Here is a 9,717-nt window from a genome sequence, read left to right as displayed (position 1 = left end):
AACGAAGATTTCCATCTACTTTAGAGGTCACAGAAATAAACCCCATACACTTATGGTCAGTTAATCTTTGATGAAAGAGGCGAGAATAGACAATGCAGAAAAGACAGTTTTCTCAGTAAGTGGTGCTGGGAAAGCTGGACAGCCTCATGGAAATTAATGAAGGTAGAACATCCCCTCACCATATACAAAAGTAAACTCAAAATGGTTTACTGACCTAAATATAAAACATGACATCATAAAATTGCTAGAAAAAAGCATAGGTGAAACATTCTCTAACAGAAACCACAACAACATTATGTTAGATCAGTCTCCTAAAACCAAAGAAATAAAAGCAAAAGAAATGGGACCTAATCAAACTTAGAAGTTTTTGCATAGCAAAAGAAGTCATCAACAAACAAAAAGACAACTTATAGAATGGGAGAAAATATTTGCAAACAGTGGGAAAGACAAGGGGTTAATTTCCAAAATATACAAACAGCTCATACAACTCAGTATCAAAAAACCAAACAACCCAATAAAAAAAAATGAGGACCTAAACAGACATTTCTTCAAAGAAGACATACAGATGGCCAACAGGCACATGAAAAGATGTTCAACATCACTAATTGTTAGAGAAATACAAATTAAAACCAAAATGAGGTATAACCTCACACTATCATTGAAAAGCCTGCAAATAATAAATGCTAGAAAGGGTGTGGAGAAAAAGGAACCCTTTCACATTGGTGGTGGAAATGTAAATTGGTGCAGCCACCATGGAAGGTTATGGAGGCACCTATACAAGCTAAAAATAGAATCATCACACAATCCAACAATGCCACTCCTAGACATGTATCTGGAAAAGAAAAAAACTCTAATTTGAAAAGATATATGTACCCCAATATTCATAGCAGCATTATTTACAATAGCCAAGAAACAGAAGCAACCTAAGTGTCCATCAACCGATGAATGGATAAAGAAGATGTAGCATATATACATATATATATATATATATATAAATTACACAATATAATATTACTCAGGCATAAAAAAGAGTGAATAAAATATTGCCATTTTGAGCAACAGGAATGAACCCTACATAGTATCATACTAAATGAAGTAAGTCAAACAGAAAAAAATTATATCGCTTGTATGTGGAATCTAAAAAATGGTACCAATGAAGTTATCTACAAAACAGAAATAGACTTGCAGACAGAAAACAAACTTGCCAAAGGGGAAAGGGAGGTGGGGAGGGATAAATTAGGAATATGGGATTAACAGAAGCATACTACTATATATAAAATAAGTAAGCAATAAAGATTTACTGTATAATACAAGGGGAAATATTCAATATCTTATATAAGCTATGATAGATAATAATCTGAAAAATATATATAACTGAGTCAATTTGCTGTATATTCAAACTAGCACAGCATTATAAATTAACTATACTTCAACTAAAAAAAGATTTATATCTATTTTTTCTTCTAAGAGTTTTATGCTCTTAGTTCTCACATGTAGGTCCTTTGTTCACTTTGAGTCAGGTTTTGTATATGATGTGAGGTAGGATTCCAACTTCATTCTTTTGAATGTGACTATTCAGTTGTCTCAGCATCATTTGTTGAAGAGGCTATTTTTCTCCATTGAATTGTCCTGGTATCCTTCTAAACAATTTAAAAAGACAGAATACCATAAAATTCGATATTTTCAGAATTGGAAGGGATTTTAGGAATCTCTACTGGTTGTGCTTCTTAGCTGTAGACTGTAGAATGCATTTAGCTATTTTAATTGGGAAGGTATTTATTAAATCATTGTTGGAAGGGAAAAAAGAGGCAGAGGCTTAAGGTCAGAGGTTCTTAAACTTGGCTGCACATTTAATCACCTGGGAGCTAATGCCCACATTATACCCTGTACCATATATCAGACTGTCTGGAGTAGAATCCAGGTGTTAATTAAAAAAAAAAAAAATCTCCTCAAGTGACTCTAATGCATAATCAAGACTGAGAATCAGTACTCTAGACTGACCTCCTAGAAATAATATTTAGAACCACACTGCTGAATTTGCCTGATGAGGGAGCTGCTGCCATCACAGATCTTAGGACGACAGGGCTTCTTCCATAATCTGCAAGCTGCAGCACCTCTGACAATCCCAGGAGGACTCTTGTGGTAGCAAAAATGTCCTTCCGTGCCCAGCCTTAGGCAGCTCTTTCTGAATCAAACTCACACAGGTGCATTTGAATGATAGAACCTGTCACATGCCCACAAATAGCAGCAATGGAATATAGGAAAATGGTTTATTTAGACTTTTTAGTGGGAAAATGGAATTCACAATATATAGAACTATTCAAATATGATGAGAATGTTAAAAAAAGAAAAAAGTTTTGGAGTAACCAAGAAAGACAAATGTCTTCTGCAGTGTTGACTGATTAGTTACAAATCTGGACATGAGTCAGAGGCTCCTGGAGAAACTTTCCAATAATAAAGATTCCCAGACCATCCGCCTGGAGAAGCTGATTCAGTAGGTTTGTGTGAATTCTGGATTCTGCTGGGTCTGGGACTTTTGAGAGCCAACTTTGAATGTTTGTCCTCCAATCAGAAGCCTTAATTAAGGATTATCTCTATCCCATTAGAGATAGCCTTAATCTGCACATGTCTCCAGAGAGGCAACAGAGTGATGCAGACTCACACTAAAGTGTCAAAGACTGAATACTGTCTTTGACTAGGATCTTAATCACAGGAATGGTGTGAGGAAAGAGGTCTAGACTGGTAAGTATTAGGAATATGGTATTTGTCGATTCTCTAGGATGACCATGGGAAGAATGGTATAGTTTAAAAAGTCATTTTCAATATTTGAAGGCAAATAAAAACACTCCCTTATTATTTTCATAATGAAAACAACTACAAGTAAAACTAGGTAAAATCTCCCAGGCTGGTGGGGGTATGTAGACAATAATGATTTCTAAGTGGGAGTATGTGTGTGATTTTTATATTTAAAAAATATATATTTATATATATAATAATTTATATATATATATAATATATATAAATAAGGCATGTGTTCAAAAAAGTTGGGTAACACTACCCTAAACCATCTGGTCCTTCCTTTTTTGGGGAAGAGAGGGTGTGAGTGAATTCAAAGCGAAGTGGGAGGGGAGCCCTCTGATGGCCATGTATTCCAGCAGCTGCCCTTTGCACCCAGCAAAAGTACTTCTTCTAAAAGATTATAATTTTAAGTACTCCCTAGAGTCTTCGATGTACAACTTTTAAAAGTGACTAGAGCCACCGGCTGTAGCCTAGGTGACCATCGCATCTTATTTCATGTGCTGTATATTCACCATGTCCTGGGTCAGGGCCACTTCAAATCACTCCTTCCCGGAAAGCACATTGTTTTTTATCAACAGCTTGATTTACGACCAGCAAAAATCCATAGCCCTCTGTGACCCTTCTAAAAGGGTTGCCTTTCATACTGTATCCTCTTCAGAGGGAATAAAACACCCTCATTTCTTCTATCAGTGCATTGGCTAGAAATACTACCTGGACCAGTGGTTTATTTGAGAGAGGCTTGTGCAGAGGGAAAGAGGCCTGGAAGACAGAGAGCTGATGCAGAATGCAGCCGAGACGAATATGTAACAGCCTATTCTCTGCAGTGAAAATGGGAATAGGAATTTGTATGCATTCATAAAGGCAGTTTAGGCTGGCAGACAACATACTCTAAACCTTACTGATTCTCATAACCTTTCTCCACATGTTTTTATAACCTCATGATTGTTATGTCATGAAGGTGGGGATATGGAAGGAAAGATTGGCCAGAAGAATAAATCAGTTACATATTTAATTTTCTAGAAAAAAATCCCTAGCAATTTGACAGGCCCTTGCCAACACCTATTAAAACTAACCTTTAAAGAAAGAAAAATGGACAGTTACCTATGGTGTGGTGTTTTCTCTGTTTGGCTAACGTAAGTCAGGAGGCTAGTAGGAAATCATAATGGGAAGGAATTCAAATCAAACCAAATCTGCTCTTATCAGTCATGGTTGCTTTAGTAAAGCTCACATTATACCAAAAAGTCAGTTGTCCGTTTGCAGAATGGGGGTGCAGGGCGGCTTTATTTTATGAAGTCTTAACAGGAGCTGTGATGAATTAACTTTTAGTTGCTTGTGATTAAATAGGGAATCTGGATGAATATTCCTGGAGCAGGGGACATGGCGTTAGAGTGGAATGTAGTTCACTATACCAGGAGGACAAAGAAAAGAAGACGCTGTGTTGCCTGCAGACTCTGACTGTTGCTCCAAGAACTAGGGGATTCAGATTCTTGGGATAGATTCCCTTTCCCTCAGAAGTGGAGGAAAGAAGGTACCACCTCTGGCTAAACTTACAACAGCATTATAGCACCTCTCAGGTATAGAAAAGCAAACACAGCACTATAGAAGACTCTGTAAAATGTCAGGAAGGATTGATTGGCAAAGACTAAAGTGAATGCTAACACTCACATTGGGAAGGATATAGTGACATAGACATTTTCATATAGTGCTAGTGGGAATATTGCCACAGTCTTTCTGGAGGGCATTTAAACACTTTTATAAAAACTTTAAATGTGCATTTCCTTTGACCCAGAAATTCCATTCTAGGATTTTCTTGAACAATGAAACAAGGATGTGGGCACAAGGATGTTCCTCCCAATAATTTTATAATAGGAACAACCTAAGTAGAGAATTGTTATGTAAACCATAATGAATCCATACAAAAGCATACCATGTAACCACTATAAACGATGCCTGAAAAGACATCTAGAAAAATGTAAAGAGGTTTCTCTGGGTGGTAAAATTTCAAGGTTTTTTTTTTTAAATAAAGAGAAAGGAAACAAATTCAGGAAGAACTTCTTGCCTGTCAATAACTGCAAAATATAGCTCTTTCCTTCTTTAGTAGTAGGAACCTACCTATGAGGCACCCATGATTACGGATAAAGGTATTTGCTGCACTTTTCCTGTTTAGAGGAGAAGCCTTGTCTAATTAACTTTCAACTCCTGAAGTTTAGAGGACAATAGTTTTGATGAGGGAAAACTTTCTAGAGATTCTGTGTTTATTCATAAAATAGATATTCATTGAATGAATGCTTTATAGAGATAAAAGGGACAAGAGAAACCATTCAAATTCTCATTCTGCAAATAAGGTGTTTGAAGTCAACAACTAGAGACTTACACAGCTTAGCGGCAGTTGGTAGTGTACAAGTGCACTCAACACTGCCAAGATCCATTGTGACTTCACAAGATGAAGAGAGATCTGTGATTTCTCAGCTCCCCTCCACCTCCGGGTCACCAAGTTCTGTAAGGGCTACTTGGATGTGATGACAACTATTGGCAAGATGCAGTTTAAGGTGGAGATTTAACTTGGAGCTATTGATAGCCACAGTACTTTACACATGGGTGATGCCAATAAATTTTGGTCACTGGTAATCAGGATGAGGATGCTGCTTCTTCTGCCCTTGGAAGGGACGCACAGAGCTTCCTTTACACCATGTCCAGGCCCCTGTGACTGTAGGCCTTGAAAGCTGGAGTGAGGCTGTGATATGCAACTTAGGAGGCAGTTTTCTCTTTCCTCCTAAAGGACCTAGCCCCTGCAAAGTTGTGAGGTATATGGGTTAGTATACCTCCATTAGTATTCTTTTTTTTTTAATTGTATGTGTTTTATTTGTCTTTTTATTGAAGGATAATTGCTTTACAGAATTTTGTTTTCTGTCAAATCTCAACACGAATCAGCCAAAGGTATACACATATTCCCTCCCTTTTGAATCTCCCTCCCATCTCCCTCCCCATCCCACCCCTCTAGATTGATACAGAGCCCCTTTTTGAGTTTCCTTAGCCATATAGCAAATTCCTGTTGGCTATCTATTTTACATATGGCATCCATTAGTATTCTTTTTCCATTTTTCTCTTCTCTACCTGTTGCTTTTACTACATCTTTCTCTTCCCATGTTTGCCAAACACCTTCCAAGCACCTATCCTAAGTCCATTTTGAAAGACCAAAGGAAAGGAAAGTGAAGTTGTTCAGTAGTCTCCGACTCTTTGCAACCCCATGGACTGTAGCCTGCCAGGCTTCTCCATCCATGGGATTTTCCGGGCAAGAATACTGGAGTGGGTTGTCATTTCCTTCTCCAGGGGATCTTCCCGACCCAGGGACCGAACCCGGGTCTCCCGCACTGTAGGCTGACTCTTTACCGTCTGAGCCACCAGGGAATCCCTTTGAAAGACCATAAATGGTATTAAATAAATCTATGGTTTCTATACCAAATTAAAAAGTGTTTCATTATAGAAGATCTCAAATATACATGAAAATAGCAATAGCACCTATGTCCCCATTACTTGGTCTCATCAATTGTCAGAATTTTGCCAGTCTTATTTCAACTATCCCCTTTCTTAATATTTTTTGGGGGGAGTATTTTAAAGCACACCCCAGACATCATATTTCACCTTTAGAATGAATCTCTGCCTGAGAAGGAATTTCTAAAGACACAATCAATGTACTGTTAATTCACAAACAAATTAATAATAATTCTTTAATGTCATCTAACACTCAAGTCATGTATAAGGCTCACCAATTTCCTCAAAAATATATTTTTATAATTAATTTGCTTGACTTTGGACCAAAACAAGGTCTATACGTGCAGCTGATTGGTATATTTCCCAAGTGTTTAAAAATGATCTGTCTTTACTGAGGTAAAATATAACATAAAATTAATCATTTTAGTTTTTTTAATATTTATTTTTTAATTTACTTATTTGGCTGCATTGGGTCTTAGTTGTGGCGTGTGGGATCTTAAGTTGCGGCATGTGAACTCTTAGGTGCAGCATATGGGATCTAGTTCCCAGACCAGAGATCAAACCCAGGCCCCCTGCATTGGGAACACAGAGCCTTAGCCCACTGGATCATGGGGAGCATGCCCCAGATTAATCATTTTAAAGTGAACAAATCACAGTCACAATCCTGTGCAGTCACAATCCTGTGCAACCACGTCTATCTAGTTCTAAAACATTTCATTACCCCTAGAACCCCCTTAGACAGTGGCTCCCCTTTCCTGCCTCCCACCATCATGTGGCAACCACCAATCTGCTTTCTATTGCTATGGATCTACCAGTCCTGAGTATTCTGTAAAATGGAATCATACAACATATGACCCTTTGTGTGTGGCTTTATTCTCCATGAGATTCATCCATGTTGTGGTGTGTATCAGTACTTTTTTCCTTTTTATGGTCAAATAATATTTCATTGTGTGTATATACCACAATTTGTTTATCCATTCATTTGTTGTTGGGCCTTTGGGCTTTTTCATCTTTAGCTATTTTGAACAATGCTGCTGTAAACATGTTTGTGCATGTATTTGTTTGAGTATCAGTTTTCAATTCTTTGAGCATATACCCAGAAGAATTGCTGGGTCATAGCAAATTTATGGTTAACTTTTTGAAGAACTGCCAAACTGGTTCCACAGGAACTGTACCATTTTACATTTCCACCAGCAATGTATGAGAGTACAAATTTCTCCACATCTTGCCAACACTTGCTATTTTATACCTTTTAAAAACAAAAAACCCAAAAAACTGTAGCCTTCCTTGTGGGTGTGAAGTGGTATCTCATTGTGGGTTTGATTTTCATTTCCCTAGTAACTAATGACTTGTGCTTCTAGGCCACTTGTATATCTTATTTGGAGAAATGTCTTTTCAAGTCCTTTGTCCATTTTTAAATTGGATTGTCTTTTAGTTATTTTGTAAATCTTTAAACATCTAGTATAATAGTTTCCCTTTCCAGATTACTTATTTGTTGGAAAAATCAGGTCATTTGTCCTATAGGATTTCCCTCATTCTGTATTTGGCTAACTATTTTTTCCACATGGTGAAATTTAAGTTGTTTCTCTATCTCCTTATTTCCCATTAACAGATACTTTACAACTCGAGGCTTGATTAAGTACACTTTTGTTGTTGTTTTCGTGTAGAGGTACTTCATAGTGGTCCTATATTCTTCCTATAGCATTGTGTGGAGGGGCACATAACATCTAGTTGTCCAGTTTTTAATTATCCAAACTGTATGTTGAGGAACTCTAAGGTTCTTCAGTGTTACTTATGGGGACTTGCACATGTTTAATTTAAACTTCATTAAAAATATAAAATTGACTATTGTTTTTCTGGATCTCATCAGATTGAAGAGGAAGTCAAGTAGGTAAGCCTCAGGCCTCCATCCAGCTTCAGCCAGAGTCACTGTAGTTTTATATATTGGAGTTCTAGGTAAGATTTAATTAGAAAAACTATTACGTTAATTTTTAGAGATATGGAATAAAATGAACAGGATAGTAAAATGAATCTTTCTAAACTGTTAGCTTATTGTGTGACCCTCTCCAGAGTTATTTATGTCATAACTGGGGACTTTGGAAGCCAGAAAGGTCTTGAGACTCAATGGGAAAAAAGTTCTTTAATGCAAGCACTGCGTGTATCTGCTAGGAGACAGAGTAGTCTTCCTGGTGACCCTTGAACTATACATCATAGGGATTGCTGTAGTATCCCCAAATCTAAGGGTGCCTCCCATTTGTAAATGTCTTTGCCTCTTTAAATGAGAGTGGATTTGAATAACAGAAACTCACATTTTAGTCAAACCCACTGCTTTATGAGAAGACCAAGGTCAAAATGGAAGTAGTGTGAGGTGGGAAAAGCTGAGACTCTTGCAATTGCCTCGGATGTGGTACATAGATGCCCTTTGGGTGACTTTTGCAGAAACGATCTCTAATTCTGGTCACAAGAAAAGATCCTCTATCTTTCTGATACAGAATATACATACTCTCTGTGATACCTTAAATCAGTACCTGATCATCTCCAGATGCTTTTCCTAGTATTCCATTAAAACTGAGCTCCTCTCTATAACTGAATGTTGAACACATCAAGGTGATGGATAGCACATCAGTCCCTTATCCCCAGGATTTTGGAGGCAAAGTCTTCAGTCTTCTTGTGGCTAAAAGGAGATTTATGAAACTTTACCTCAATTCTAGTTTAATCTTCAAGTGTCTTTCTTTTTTAATCATCAGAGAATTGTAAAGTCTGCCTTTCATGGAACTAGGAATAGCAGAAGGAACACTTAGCTGGATCCCATTGCAGGCAGATGGGCAGAGCACTAAGCTCCCATATTTCCTGTGAGATGAAAAGACTCCTGTTCTGATTATCCTGTTCCTCCACTCTGTAGTATTGTTTCAGGAAGATCTTGCCAGTGGAACAAATGCTTTAGCCAGAGTCTACTTATGTTACCATTACTATCATCCTTATCATCACCATCATGCCTATATTCCAAAATGATGTTAGAAAAGAGGGACAATTATTGCTTCATTTGACCTTCTGAAGCTGATTTTACTTTATTATTATTATTTTTTTACCATTTTATTTTTGACTGTGTTGAATCTTTGCTGTTGCTTGAGGGCTTTCTCTAGCTGTGGTGAACAGGGGCTACCCTTCAGTTGGGGTGCATGGGTTTCTCATTTCACTGGCTCCTCTCTTGTTGGAGCATGGGCTCTATGTCTCTCATGCGCAGGCTTCAGTAGTTTCAGCATGTGGGCTCAGCAGTTGTGGCTCCCAGGCTCTAAAACACAGACTCGATAGTTGAGGCTCATGGGCTCAGTTGCTCCCTGACATGTGGTATCTTTCTGGATCAGGGACTGAACCCATGTCTCCTGCATTGGCAGACGGATTCTTTACCACTGAGCCCCCAGGGAA

Source organism: Cervus elaphus, chromosome 11, assembly GCF_910594005.1.
Source record: "Cervus elaphus chromosome 11, mCerEla1.1, whole genome shotgun sequence".
Classification (NCBI taxonomy): Eukaryota; Metazoa; Chordata; class Mammalia; order Artiodactyla; family Cervidae; genus Cervus; species Cervus elaphus.
The sequence above is the reverse complement of the archived record's forward strand: the minus strand, read 5'-3'. Positions refer to the sequence as shown.